Genomic DNA, 16,039 nt, shown 5'->3' with positions numbered 1-16,039 from the left:
GGCTGCATTCCTGCCACCCGGCTCCTGGCCGCCAGCTAGCTTATGCCCCAAAATAACGACACACAAAATGTATTCTTTTAAACACTGCTTGGCCCATTTCTACTAATGTGTGTAGCACCATGAGGTGCACTTACCAGGAACATTCTAGCCTACGTCCATCCTGGGCCAGAGCTTCATCGCATCTGCCCCAGAGATGAGAGCTATCGAGTCTGAGCTCACTTCCTCTTCCTCCAAGCATTCTGTTCTGTTTACTCCACCTACCTAAAGGCTGGCCTATCAAATGGGCCAAGGCAGTTTCTTTATTAGCCAATGACCTTCCTCAATCAGGGTGGTGGAGGAACAAGCCTTTAATCCCAGCACTTGGGAGACATAGGCAGGTGGGGCTCTGAGTTAAAGACCAGTCTTGTCAACAGAATGAATTCTAGAACAGTCAAGGCTATACAAACATTCATACATATCAAATAAAATTTTTAAATATTAAAAATGTTTTTAAATTTTTATTAACTTCTTTACTTCTCTCTGTGAATATGCATGAATACCATGCTGTGTCTGTGGAGGTCAGAGGACAACTTGTAGGCATTGGTTCTATCTTTCCTCTATGTGGTTTATCAGGGATTAAGCTCAGGTCATCAGACTCAGCAGCGAGCACCAACTGGGTCATCTCTCCGGCCCATAAACTAGATTATTTCAGATGCAAGAAGGATCTATTTTCCTATAGACAGAAATATTCCACCCTGAGTTTCTGTGTCAGGTGTTCCCTTTGCACTAAAGCATCCACATGTCAGGATTAGGGAATAGCAGAAACATGGAGAAAGCTACCAGATGCAAAACTTTGTTCCTTTCCAGATATCTCATGCCCTGAACACTTTCCTGCCTCCCTTTCTTTGTTTTGCTCATATCATCCATGAGTCAACATACCATTTATCTGACCTATGGTTGCTCTATGCCCTCCTCATATTTCCACCTTAATCTTCTGTGTTCACAACATTGGCTTCTTTTGAGCAGAAAAGCCATGATCTTCAAAGCCCTCATTACCTTACAACTGAAACATGGCAGGAAGTTCAGCAGGCCACCCAGGGAAATGGAAGCTGTTTGTCCTCCCAATCCTTTCCCTTCACAGTGCAGTTGATATTCTAAAGCTGGCACTACAAATTACATTAAATAGCATAAACTTGGACTGGAGAGAAGGCTCATGGGTTAACAGTGCTTATACCCACTGCTAAATGTAGCTTTCTCCCCTCATCAAAAAAGCTTCTTTTGCAGCAGATGGGCACTACTACAGAGATGCACAACATGTTAAAATGCAGAGTAAGTTACCATAGGTGCCCATCCCAAGTTGGTTTTATATTTTATACTTATATTACATTTATTGCAACTTCTACATCTGGGCTCCAAGAAGCATCACAGTAAAAGAGGCAAGTAGGGATAAGTCCAGCCCCTTAGGGGCCGTGTTTGCCTCAGGCTAATGTTTACCTATAAATCTGGCGAGCGTGCTCCCAGCTGTTTCTTCTGGTCTCGGCGGGAACGGTGGTTCTGTAAATCTATTTCCCAATTAAAGCTGTATATATTTTTACAATCTGTCTGCATTCATTTACGCCGTTACATTTTGGCGTCCAACATCAGACTATTTTGCCTCCGCCCTGGCACGGGGCGCAAGCTCGATCTTTCCCAGCCTTTGCGAGCAAGATTAGCTACCGGAGCTGAGGAAATGAGATTGGACTCAACCACGTAGCCTGTTAGCTAATACAGCACGCTCCCGGGTACTGTTTTTTAGTTCGTGACTCGGGCCCCAGTGCCAAGTCCGAGATACACTTGGCCACACACGCCCATTCTGCCCCACCTGCTCGCCAAAGCAATTAACCCCTCCCTGCCTGCCTTGGCTAAGTTTGCAGCAGAAACCCGCTGCCTGAATTAGCAGAAGCTCGAGTACCTGTGGTTGTGCAACAAAAGCCACCACAGTGGCAGCTTTGGTCTGATACAAAGTGACTTCGCCGGGCAAAGTGGCACACGCGTCTAATCACAGCACTCACGAGCTGGGCAGTGATGGCGCATGTTAATCACAGCACTCGGGAGCGCACGCCTTTAATCCCAACACTTGGGAGGCAGAGGCAGGCAGATCTCTGTGAGTTCGAGGCTAGCCTGGTCTACAACTATCCAAAAAGTAAAAGGCTTAACTTCATAAAGAGAACTTCTTGGATTCTTCCTCGAATCATCCGTGATGCTCCAATAACTGGAGCCCGTACATTCTATACTGATGCCAATAAGTCAGGGAAGGCAGGTTACAAATCAGAAGACTTGGGTAAGGTGGAACAAAGTCCTTATGATTCTGTCCAGAAGGCAGAATTATATGTCATTTTTATGGTGCTAAGGGATTTTAAAGAACCTATTAATATAGTTACTGATCCCTGACGGCGGAGGCGGTCAGAATCCTGACAGCGGAGGCGGCCAGAACCCGGACGGTGGAGGTGGCCGGAACACGCATGGCGGAGGCAGCCGGCGGGGAGTGGCTGCGACCGGCTGGGACCAGCTGGGACCAGCTGGGACCAGAGTGGCAGCAGAAGCAGGCTGCAGGGACTGCGCGCAACACTGAGAGAAGATCGCCCCACTACAATTAAATCAAAGAGGTAGGCCTTTGGTTGGGGAGGTCCCTGGCAAAGGAGGAGCCGGGTCCTATTCCTGAAGGCCCTTCTGAGGGGTGAGAGGGATCTTGGCCCCCCGGCAGGAACCAGGAAACAGAGTGAGGGCATTTTGTAAGAGGAGACCCTGGCCAGCAGGGAAACCTGAACCAGTTTTAACAGACCCCTTAGATAGCATCAATAAGAGGAGATGGGCAGGCGCCAAGGCAAGACTTCACCCAATAATCTGAAAAACAGCATGAAAACACCAGAACCCAATGATCTTACAACAGAAGGTCTTCAACACCCTAACACAGAAGAAGTGGAAAAAATTGACTTTATGAAAGCAATAGAGTCCCTTAAACAACATGGGGAAAATGCCCTTATAGAAATGGATGAGAAGTATAACCAAAAATTTGAAGAAATGAGTAAATATATACATAATACCCTGGGGAACCAAGAAAGAACGATCAAACAGGTAATGGAAACAGTTCAGGAATTGAAAACTGAAATGGAAGCAAGAAAGAAAGCACAAACTGAGGACCAGCTGGATATGGAAAATCTAGGTCAACGAGCAGAGCCTACAGAAACAAGCATAATCAATAGAATACAAGAAATAGAAGAAAGAATCTCGGATTCTGAGGACACCATAGAGAAAATAAATGCACTGATCAAAGAAAACTGCAAAGCGAACAAATTCTCATTACAAAACATTCAGGAATTATGGGACAGAATAAAAAGGCCAAATCTAAGAATAATAGGTATAGAAGAAGGAGAAGAGTCACAGCTCAAAGGCCCAGAAAATATTTTTAACAAAATTATGGAAGAAAACATTCCCAACACAAAGAAAGATATTCCTTTGAATATTCAAGAAGCACGCAGAACACCAAACTGACTGGATCAAAGAAAAACATCCCCTCGCCCTATAATAATCAAAACACAAAATATACAGGTTAAAGAAAGAATACTAAGAGCTGCAAAGGAAAAAGGCCAAGTAACTTATAAAGGTAAACCGATCAGACATACACCTGATTTCTCTATGGAAACAATGAAAGCCAGAAGGTCCTGGGTAGAAGTACTGCAGAAGCTAAGAGACCATGGATGCAAGCCCAGACTACTATACCCAGCAAAGCTTTTGTTCACTATAAATGGAGAAACCAAGACATTCCAGGATAAGAACAAATTTAAACAATACGTAGCCACGAATCCAGGCCTACAGAAAGTAATAGAAGGAAAATCGCAACCCAAGGAATCCAACATTGCCAACACTGCCTACAATAACTGAGGCATCTAGCAACCCTTCACTAGCACAACTCAAAGAAGAGAGACACACAAATTCTACTTCCAAAAACAATAAGAATATCCGGAATAAACAACCACTGGTCATTAATATCACTTAAAATTAATGGTCTCAATTCACCTATAAAAAGGCATAGGCTAAGAGATTGGATACTAAAACAGGATCCAACATTCTTCTGTTTGCAAGAAACACATCTCAACCACAAAGACAGGCATCTACTCAGAGTAAAGGGTTGAGAAAAGGTCTTTCAAGCAAATGGTCCTAAGAAAAAAGCAGGTGTGGCCATATTAATTTCAAACAAAACTGACTTCAAACTAAAATCAATCAGAAGAGATCGAGATGGACACTTTATACTCATAACAGGAACAATTCATCAGGATGACATCTCAATCCTGAATATTTACGCCCCTAATATAAAAGCACCCACTTATGTAAAAGAAACATTACTAAAACTCATCAAACCACACACACTAGTAGTAGCAGACTTCAATACACCTCTCTCAGCAATGGACAGGTCAAGCAGACAGAAACCTAATAGAGAAGTAAGAGAACTACTGGAGGAAATGAAGCAAATGGACTTAACAGACATTTATAGGACATTTCATCCAAATAGGAAAGAATATACCTTCTTCTCGGCAGCTCATGGAACCTTCTCGAAAATTGACCACATACTCGGAAACAAAGGAAACCTCCACAGATACAAAAAAATATCAGTGTCCACCTGTGTCTTATCAGATCACCACGGATTAAAGTTAGAATTCAACAACAATCCTACCTCCAGAAAGCCAACAAACTCATGGAAACTGAACAGTCAACTACTGAACCACACCTGGGTCAAGGAAGAAATAAAGAAAGAAATTAAAGTCTTCCTTGAATTTAATGAAAATAAAGGGACAACATACTCAAACCTATGGGACACTATGAAAGCAGTGCTAAGAGGAAAGTTCATAGCACTAAGTGCCCACTTAAAGAAAACAGAGAAAGCATACATCGGAGATTTAACAGCCCACCTGAAAGCTCTAGAAAAAAAAGAAGCAGACACGCCCAGGAGGAGTAGAAGACTGGAAATAATCAAACTGTGGGCGGAAATCAACAAAATAGAAACACAGAAAACAGTCATAAGAATCAATTAAACAAAAAGTTGGTTCTTGAAGAAAATCAACAAGATCGACAAACCCCTATCCAAACTAATTAAACGACAGAGAGAGAACACGCAAATAAATAAGATCAGAAATGAAAAGGGGGACATAACCACAGACACAGAGGAAATTCAGAGACTCATTAGATCTTACTACAAAAGCCTGTATGCCACAAAACTAGAAAATGCAAAAGAAATGGACATGTTTTTAGATAAGTGCCACATACCAAAGCTAAACCAAAAGCAGGTGAACGATCTAAATAGACCTGTTAGTCGCGAAGAACTAGAAACCGTTATCAAAAATCTACCTTCCAAAAAAATCCCAGGACCAGATGTTTTCAATGCAGAATTCTACCAGAACTTCCAAGAAGAGCTAATACCTATACTCCTTAATGTATTTCACAATATAGAAACAGAAGAGTCATTGCCAAATTCCTTTTATGAAGCTACAGTTATCCTGATACCAAAACCACAAAAAGACCCAACCAAGAAAGAAAATTACAGGCCTATCTCACTCGTGAACATCGACGCAAAAATTCTCAATAAAATACTGGCAAACCGAATCCAAGAACACATTAGAAAAATTATCCATCATGATCAAGTAGGGTTCATTCCTGAGATGCAGGGCTGGTTCAACATACAAAAATCTATCAATGTAATCCAGCATATAAATAAACTGAAAGAAAAAACCATATGATCATTTCATTAGATGCTGAAAAAGCATTTGACAAAATTCAACACCCCTTTATGATAAAAGTCTTGGAGAGATTAGGGATACAAGGGTCATACCTAAATATAATAAAAGCTATTTACAGCAAGCCGTCAGCTAACATTAAATTAAATGGAGAAAAACTCAAAGCCATCCCACTAAAATCAGGAACATGACAAGGATGTCCACTCTCTCCATACCTCTTCAATATAGTGCTTGAAGTTCTAGCAATAGCAATAAGACAACATAAAGGGATCAAGGGGATTCGTATCAGAAAAGAAGAAGTTAAGATCTCGTTATTTGAAGATAATATGATAGTATATATAAGTGACCCCAAAAACTCTACCAAAGAACTCCTACAGCTGATAAACACCTTTAGTAATGTGGCAGGATACAAGATCAACTCCAAAAAATCAGTGGCCTTCCTATACACTAAGGATAAGGAAACAGAGAGGGAAATTAGAGAAGCATCACCTTTCACAATAGCCACAAATAGCATAAAATATCTTGGGGTAACTCTGACCAAGGATGTGAAAGATCTATTTGACAAGAACTTTAAGTCTTTGAAGAAAGAAATTGAAGAGGACACCAGAAATGGAAAGATCTTCCTTGCTCCTGGATTGGGAGGATCAACATAGTAAAAATGGCAATTCTACCAAAAGCAATCTATAGATTCAATGCAATTACCATCAAAATCCCATCAAAATTCTTCACAGATCTGGAGAAGACAATAATCAACTTTATATGGAAAAACAAAAAACCCAGGATAGCCAAAACAATCTTATACAACAAAGGAGCATCTGGAGGCATTACCATCCCTGACTTCAAACTCTACTACAGAGCTACAGTATTGAAAACAGCTTGGTATTGGCATAAAAACAGAGAAGTCGACAAATGGAATCGAATAGAAGACCCTGACATTAACCCACAAACCTATGAACACCTGATTCTCGATAAAGGAGCTAAAAGTATACAATGGAAAAAAGAGAGCATCTTCAACAAATTGTGCTGGCAAAACTGAATGTCAACCTGTAGAAGAATGAAAATAGATCCATATCTATCACCATGCACAAAACTCAAGTCCAAATGGATTAAAGACCTCAATATCAGTCCGAACACACTGAACCTGATAGAAGAGAAAGTGGGAAGTACTCTACAACACATGGGCACAGGAGACCACTTCTTACGTAAAACCCAAGCAGCACAGACATTAAGGACCTCATTGAATAAATGGGACCTCCTGAGACTGAGAAGCTTCGGTAAAGCAAAGGACACTGTCACTAAGACACAAAGGCAACCCACTGACTGGGAGAAGATCTTCACCAACCCCGCAACAGACAAAGGTCTGATCTCCAAAATATATAAAGATCTCAAGAAACTAGACCGTAAAAGGCTAACCAACCCAATTATAAAATGGGGCATTGAGCTGAACAGAGAATTCTCAACAGAAGAAGTTCAAATGGCCAAAAGACACTTAAGGTCATGCTCAACTTCCTTAGCGATCAGGGAAATGCAAATCAAGACAACTTTAAGATACCATCTTACACCTGTCAGAATGGCTAAAATAAAAAACACCAATGAGAGCCTTTCCTGGATAGGTTGTGGAAAAGGGGGTACACTCATCCACTGCTGGTGGGAATGCAAACTTGTGCAACCACTTTGGAAAGCAGTATGGTGGTTTCTCAGGAAATTCGGGATCAACTTACCCCTGGACCCAGCAATACCACTCTTGGGAATATACCCAAGAGAGGCCTTATCATACAACAAAAGTATATGCTCAACTATGTTCATGGCAGCATTGTTTATAATAGCCAGAACCTGTAAACAACCTAGATGCCCTTCAATGGAAGAATGGATGAAGAAAGTATGGAATATATACATATTAGAGTACTACTCAGCAGTAAAAAACAACGGCTTCTTGAATTTTGCATGCAAATGGATGGAAATAGAAAACACTATACTGAGTGAGGTAAGCCAGACCCAAAAGAGGAGCATGGGATGTACTCACTCATATTTGCTTTCTAGTCATAAACAAAGGACATTGAGCCTATAATTAGTGATCCTAGAGAAGCTAAATAAGGAGAACCCAAAGAAAAACATATAGGCATCCTCCTGAATATTAACCTTCATCAGGTGATGAAAGGAGACAGAGACAGAGACCCACATTGGAGCACCAGACAGGAATCTCAAGGTCCAAATCAGGAGCAGAAGGAGAGAGAGCACGAGCTAGGAACTCAGGACCGCGAGGGGTGCACCCACACACTGAGACAATGGGGATGTTCTATTGGAAACTCATCAAGGCCAGCTGGCCTGGGTCTGAAAAAGCCTGGGATAAAAGCGGACTCTCTGAACATAGCGGACAATGAGGACTACTGAGAACTCAAGAACAATGGCAATGGGTTTCTGATCCTACTGCAATTACTGGCTTTGTGGGAGCCTAGGCAGTTTGGATGCTCAACTTACTAGACCTGGATGGAGGTTGGGTTCCTTGGACTTCCCACAGGGCAGGGAACCCTGATTGCTCTTCGGGCTGAGGGGGGGAGGATGAAATTGGGGGAGGGGGAGGGAAATGGGAGGTGGTGGTGGGGAAGAGACAGAAATCTTTAATAAATAAATAAATATATATATATAGTTACTGATTCATAATATGCAGAAAGAGTTATTTTACATATTGAAACTGCTGAATTTATACCTGATGATACAGAACTAAACTCATTGTTTATCCAGGTTCAAGATTTGATCAGGAACAGGTTCTGCCCTATGTACATAACACACATCCGATCCCATACGGGTCTACCAGGTCCTCTAGCACAAGGTAATGCAGAAATTGATCAGTTATTGATTGGTAGTGTGCTACAAACCTCTGATTTCATAAAAACATCATGTTAATAGCAAAGGTTTGAAGAAAGAGTTTTCTATTACATGGCAACAAGCTAAGGAGATTGTAAAGAAATGCCCTACTTGCTCTTCCTATAACCAAACGCCACTGCCTGCCGGGGTTAATCCAAAGGGCACCCAAAGGAATGAAATCTGGCAGATGGATGTGTTCCACTTTGCAGAATTTGGCAAATAAAAATATGTTCATCACACCATTGACACTTATTCAGGCTTTCAGTGGGCAACTGCTTTAAGTTCAGAAAAAGCTGATTCAGTAACCACTCATTTATTAGAAGTCATGGTTATCATGGGTATACCTACACAAATAAAGACAGATAATGGTCCTGCTTATGTCTCTAGGAAAATGAAACGGTTTTTTGATTATTACAATATCAAGCATGTTACAGGTATACCATACAATCCTACAGGTCAAGCAGTCATAGAAAGATCAAATCCAACCTTAAAGGATATGTTGAACAAACAGAAAGGGGTGGAAAACACCCCCAGAAATAGGTTACATAATGCCTAGTTAACCTTGAATTTTCTCAACTCTAATGAGAAGGGAACAACGGCTGCAGAAAGACATTGCATAATGGAAAAGTCTACTGAACTAAATCAACCAGTTTATTTCAAGGATGTGCTGACCTCACAATGGAAGCCAGGAGATGTGCTGCGTTGGGGAAGGGGTTTTGCTCTTATCTCCACAGGTGAGGAAAAATTGTGGATACCGTCAAAATTAATAAAGGTTCGGTTTGAAGAAGAGAAGCCACTTGGAAAAGATAAATAACAATTCATTCACAAGGATGGCGAGCATACTGATGGTAAGAAATATAGAAAGGTTGGGGGCAGGGTTCTTTTCTTATCTCCACAGGAAAATACTCATCTTCAAATAAATTAAAGGACCCTGAATATTTAATTACTGATGGATGGACACATTTTGTAAGTATTAATTTATATATATATATATATATATATATATATGTCTTATTAAACATTTCTTTATAAATATGTAGAGCTGGTTTTGAAGTTGGACTCTGGCTCAGTCCCTCTCCAATTCCAAGCCTGTTAGTAAGAGAAAAACCCAGAGTTTCTGGAGGTTCTGTCTCATGTCAAGAGCCATGATATGGGACAGAAAGAAATATGAGTTTAGAAAACATCTTTGCTTTTCTTCATATCTATCATATTTTTCATTGAATATATCTATCATGCCTTTCATTGAATATATATATATGTATGTCTATATATGTCTATATGATTAATGTTCAAATTTTTCATAATGAACAATGAGTTTTTCCTGAAGTGACATTTGAAGTTTCCAGGAAGAAGATGGGGTCCCACAACAACAACTCTACCTGGTTGATATGACGTCATGATACTGATAACGCTACTACAAGACCTGTTTTGGGTACCAGCTGCACAAGACGATCCCAACTTGGTTAGCTGAAATGGTGCACATCTTGTACAACATTCTGGCCAGACCTCCACAAAATACTCAGAGACTAGTTGCAATTTAAAAGACATTGAACTTGAAATTTAACCATCATTTTGCTTTCACAGGATCCCCCAGAAAGAACGTCGCCCCCATGACAGCTGGAAGTAATTCTAAAGGACGACATCCCCTTTCCATGTTAAGTTTGCCCCTGGGTTTAGGGACAGCATTTAGGGGTTGGGAGCTTGGGGGAGGAATTTTATAAGCTCAGGGATCATTTTGAAAAAAAAAAAAGATGGGATGATGGGATAATAGATTTATAATTGTGAGTTACTGTCTTTAGACAAATATATTGGTATCGATTCTTGTATATTGATACCAAAGTTAAATTATATTGACTATTGTATGCATGCATGTTTCTACCTGTTTAAAACATTTTTTATGTATTGACATATATTGTATTGATATATATATATTGTATATATTTACCATATTGCAGTGTACATTTCTACCTCTGATTAAGATACTTATATAATGTTTGTGTATTGATATATATTTACCATATTGCAATGTATATTTGTACAGTGTTTATATTTGGAGGTCATTATCCTCATTTGTTACAGAGTTGCTTATTGTCTTAGTCTTTATTAGATAGATATTGAGAATTATATAGATTAATAGTCATCTAAATTTGTCATTTATAATTAGACTAATCAGGTTCTTTAGATATATAGAGATTATACTCAGTATAGATAGATAATCTTCAACCTCTTCAAAGAGCTGTAGAAAATGGCCTTTAATCTAACTCAGAGTTTCATGATAGTGAGATGCAATTGCTCCTGGCAGCACCACTCTATTCCCCGAGAGAATGTTGAGCACCAAAGACACTCCACCTGGCGCCTTTCTATTTGGCAGAACTGGCCTTTGGGCAAAGAAATGCCCATACCTCAACCACTGACAGAGATACAGAGCATGCATCAATGGATAAAACAGGACTGTCATATCCTGCCAAGACAGGGTAAGATAGTTTTGAAAAGTTCCTTACCTTTAATAATGGTATGTCAGTTATGCTAGGCCTTAGCCAAAGTTGGTTGACTCAACATTGCAAACGAGACTTTGGGTGATTGCCCAGGTAGTCAGTTGTCTCTGTCAATTGTTGCACATTTTGGATATATCTCATTTGTTAAGTAATATTTATTCCCTTCTCAGATCTTTGACGGAGTTGAAGATTATATAATTGTAGTTACTCTCTACATTATTTAGACTCCTTGAGATAGAATGTTTAGCAAAACTTTTGTCCTCAATATTGTTTGTTATATTTATTATTTGTTATTATTGTATATAGTTGTATTTGGTTAAGTTCTGTCTTATTTAGACAAAAAGGGGAAATGTAGTGATACATCCCGCCCCTTAGGGGGCGTGTTCGCCTCGGGCTAATGTTTACCTAAAAATCTGGCGAGCATGCTCACTGCACTTTACTTCTGCTTTCCTGGTCTCCATGGGAACGGTGGTTCTGTAAGTCTATTTCTCCATTAAAGCTGTATATATATTTTTACAATCTGTCTGCATTCGTTTACGCGATTACAATTCTGCAGTAAATAACTCCTAGACCTGCACTTATGCAAGCAACCCCAATTAAAATCATGATTCACAAGACAACAGGATGACATGAATAGAGGAGGAAGACTTGATGGGGACAAGCAGGGATTCAACAAGTGTGCAAGGGAGAAGTGACAGGAGGCGAAAATGACAAAAATACATTATACATATATGCAATTGTCAAAGAATAAAAAAATAACCAAAATACTCTTTACATACATGCTATTGTCAAAGAATAAAAGCAAATGGGGGAATACATGTCTAAACTCTTAAAGTCTCTTCAAGATAATGCTGGGTTCCATCTCTCAAAAGCATGTGTCAGTTAGACTGAAGGAAAGCAGGTTCCTGCCTCACACTTAAGTTGGTCATTTGTTACTTGATGAAGGAGGATTAAAACACTGTATTTAAATTCTCATTTTTTTCTTTTTTATATTTATTTATTTATTATGTATACAATATTCTGTCTGCATGTATGTCTGCAGGCCAGAGGAGGGCATCAGACCTCATTACAGACGTTTGTGAGCCACCAAGTGGTTGCCGGGAATTGAACTCAGGACCTTTGGAAGAGCAGGCAATGCTATTAACCACTGAGCCATCTCTCCAGCCCCAATTCTCATTTTTTTCTTCCCATCTCTCTTCCCCTGACCTTTTCCCCTTTCTGTCATTCTCTTCACAGAATGCAAATGGATACTAAATCCAATTTAGATTATCTTTTCATAAGAGACACTATAGTATATACAGCCCAGCACAGTTCAAAGTGGGTTCCAACTACTGGAATTCTAGTACCTTTCAGGGCAGAATTCTTCAGGCTCTGGCCAATACTGTGGGTTACGGTGAAGAGAAAACATTGGTATCATCACTATTGACCCCTTGGGAATAAACACACCATCCATTTCCACATCTTGTTTACAGACTCTCTCAAGTCTGTCAGAAATTGGGTATAATCTGAGGGTTTCACTCAGCACCATGTCTAGGTACTCCATCTCCATCACTTTATCATAGCTGGGAGGTGCCTGGGAAGAAAGAAAAAGGTTTGTTCTGAGATTTTAGATTACCTTTCAATTGATCTGTATTGTACTGCTGAGTTCTCAGTAGTCCAAAGTTGAGCTGAGCACTGCAAAGGTCATAGGCACTTATAATACATTTTAAAAGACTTTAAAATTGTTTTATTTTATGAGTGTAGCTGTTTTGCCTACATATGTGTATGTGTGCCCCATAAGCACGATGTCCACAGAAGTCAGGAGAGGGCATCAGATCCCTTGTGACTGACATTATATACAGGCGAGGGTTGCCACTTGGGTACTGGGAATCAAACCTAGATGGATTTTCTGAAAGAGCAGCCAACGCTCTTAACCATTGAGCTAGCTATCCAGTCTCTTACAGAATGGTTAGAATAATGATCACTTAGGCTTTAAAGATATCTCAATTTATGAATTGTCTAGTATGCAATCCTGAGTTCAGATACATATCATTCTTAAAACTATACATAGTGGCTCACATCTATAATCCCAGCAGGGCGGGGGAAGGGGCAGAGACAGGGCATGCCTGGTGATCCTTATCCAGACTGCCTAACCAATTTGATGATCTCCAGATTCGGTGAGAATACCTGTGTCAAAAACCATGTGGAGAGTGATTTAGAAAAATATCCAGTGCAGGTCTATGATCTATATGTGTGATCATATATAAACATATACACATACACACACACACACACACACACACACACACACCAATTTTTGTGATAAGAAGCTGCATCTTTTCCCCCTCTATTCCAAGCAGAGTCCATTCACCTTATTGGGCAGAGCCACATCGATCTCCTCCTGCAGTTTCTTCTGGATATCAGGCTGAGTGGCCAGTAAATACAGGGCAAAGGCAAGGGTGCTGCTGGTGGTTTTGTAGCCACCAAAAATAAAGATAATTGACTGGGCCATGATTTCTACATCAGACAGAGCTGAAAGTAAGAAAACATTTCAGGAAAGTCAGGTCAGGGTGTACAACACAGAAGAGATAAGGAGATAATCAAACAAGGCTCCTGTTTTGCTTGAGAGAAACATGGAGCAGTCCCTCAGTCACCCTGGGACCGTTATCACTTTGACATTCATGTGACAGTTAGAGAAGGAAAAGTTTGCTTCAGTCAGGATTCTCCCAAGGTTTATGCTATGTTCCTCCTCAGTGGGCAGTTTCAAGACATGTAGCATATTCTGTTTTTTAAGATTTATTTTTATCTTTTATTTACATATATATGTGTCTGTCTGGGATTTTTGGTTGACTTTCAACTGAGTGTGGTACTCTTGAGTTGTCAGTAGATGCAAAGTTGACTTAACATAACAAAGGACCTAGGCACTTACAACACATTTTAATGTGTTTTAAAATTGTTTTAGTTTATGTGTGTAGGTGTTTTGCCTACATATATATTTGTGTATGTGTATTTGTATCTGTGCGTGGGTGCCATGTGTGTGTGTTTGTTGTGGCTATAGTGTCTAGAAGAGAGCATATGATTCCCTAGACATGGAGTTTTATAACATTTATCACATTGTGAGCTTTCAGTGGTAGGTGCTGGGAACTGAACTCCAGTCCTTTGTTGGAGGTTAACACTTTTAATTTTAATTCTTCACCTTTGGTAGAGGTAAAGAGTTTTAATTTTAATTTTATTTTTAATTATCTATTTATGTGTGTGTACTAACATGTGTATAAGAGCCCATGATGAGCAGAACATGGCATTGGAGTCCATATAGCTAGAGTTATACTCAGTGGTAAACCTTTTGCCATGAGTGCTGTGACTCTGCTGTTGATAAAGGTTTTTTTCCCAATTAGTGTAAGTCCTTGCTATGACATTACAACTGGACTATAAGCCCACAATCAGTGGGTATTTTTAAAGTTAATATCTATTTTAGAACTCGAAAATAAACAGGTCAGAGGATATGTAGCTCAGTAAGTGGAGCGCTTGCCTGGCATGAATAAAGCCATGGGCTCAATCCCCAGTACTGTATAAACTAGGCATGGTAGGACAAAAGTTAAAAGATCATTCTCAGGCACACTATGAATGTGAGGCTAGCCTGGCCTACATGAGACCTGGTCTGAAAAGAAGCAAGACATATTGACCAATTTGAAGTTAGTTGATCACATGAAAGTCTTTAAAGTGGATAAACTGGAGAGAATTCCAAACAAAACACATGATGACTTTAAAAAGCAAATTTGGGGACCTAGAAGATCATATTGCTATATATAAGCAGTTGTGTGCACTAGAAATAAGGAAATAGGTAAGAATGGAAGACTCCCTTTATATTAACTTCTGATGTTCACATCTAGAATAAAGTCTGGACATTAACAACCATGATAGTAATAATAGTTTTAAATTAAAACGTAAACATAAATGGGAGGCTGGAGAGATGGCTCAATAGGTATGTGTACTTGTTGCACATCCCTGAGAACCTCAGTTTGAATCCTTCAGTCCCTATGTCAAATCCTGTGTGGTAACACACTCCTATGGCCTCAGCTCTGTGGATCATAGAGACCTTCTGGCTTCCAGCCTAGCTCCAGGTTCAAGAGTCTCCATCTGGAGGAAATAAGGCAGAGAGTGATTGAAGAAGATACTTCGTGCCTTCCTCTGGTATCCACAGAGATATAGGGATATAAACATGTGTACACACTTGATGGAGGAAGGTCATTGGCTAATAAAGGAATTGCCTTGGCCCATTTAGAAGATATGTAGGTTAGATATGGTTAGAAGATAGGTGGGAAGAGTAAACAGAACAGAACGCTGGGAGGAAGAGGAAGTGAGCTCAGACTCGACAGCTCTCCTCTCGGGAGCAGACGCCTCAGAGAGATGCCATGCTCCTGGCTCCTGGGCAGACGCACGCTATGAAGCTGGGACCCAGGATGGACATAGGCTAGAATCTTCCCGGTAAGCGCACCTAGGGGCGCAACACAGATGATTAGAAATGGGCTGAATTAATATGTGAGAATTAGCCTAGAAGAGGCTAGATAGAAATGGGCCAAGCAGTGATTAAAAGAATACAGTTTGTGTGTTGTTATTTCGGGCATAAGCTAGCCGTGCAGGCGGCCGGGGTGCTGGGAACGCAGCCCCGCCGCCCTTAATACTACACACACTGGTGCACACATGCATATAATATCCAAAGAAGATAAAAAGTAATTTTTAAGTATGGAAGAATAAAGAAAACCAGTGTGTTTATACAAAGAGAAGTAAATAATCACTATAGAATAAGGTAGAGAACACATGCACAGCAGGGGTTACCAGAAAGCATAAGTACCATTTGTGTACATGTCTCCTAAATGGATGTTTAAATTTAGATGTCTGGGTCAAGTTCCCAGTCAATGTGCTGTGAAAGACTGAAATAGCACCTGTGTAGAG

The 16,039-nt window shown here is 40.2% G+C and overlaps 1 protein-coding gene and 1 pseudogene across 1 annotated transcript in view; one reads left to right on the top strand and one right to left on the bottom strand.

Moving 5' to 3' along the window:
• The window catches only part of LOC121464907 (cytochrome P450 3A11-like), a 160,801-nt gene that overhangs the window by 39,779 nt on the left and 104,983 nt on the right, over nt 1-16,039 (top strand). The window lies entirely within an intron of this gene.
• Nucleotides 12,447-16,039, bottom strand: part of LOC121464911 — a 40,208-nt pseudogene continuing 36,615 nt past the window's right edge.

This window comes from Microtus oregoni, unplaced genomic scaffold (assembly GCF_018167655.1).
Source record: "Microtus oregoni isolate MIOR12 unplaced genomic scaffold, Mior012 000029F_ref0000214, whole genome shotgun sequence".
Classification (NCBI taxonomy): domain Eukaryota; kingdom Metazoa; phylum Chordata; class Mammalia; order Rodentia; family Cricetidae; genus Microtus; species Microtus oregoni.
This window is presented reverse-complemented; position numbering and strand designations above follow the sequence as displayed.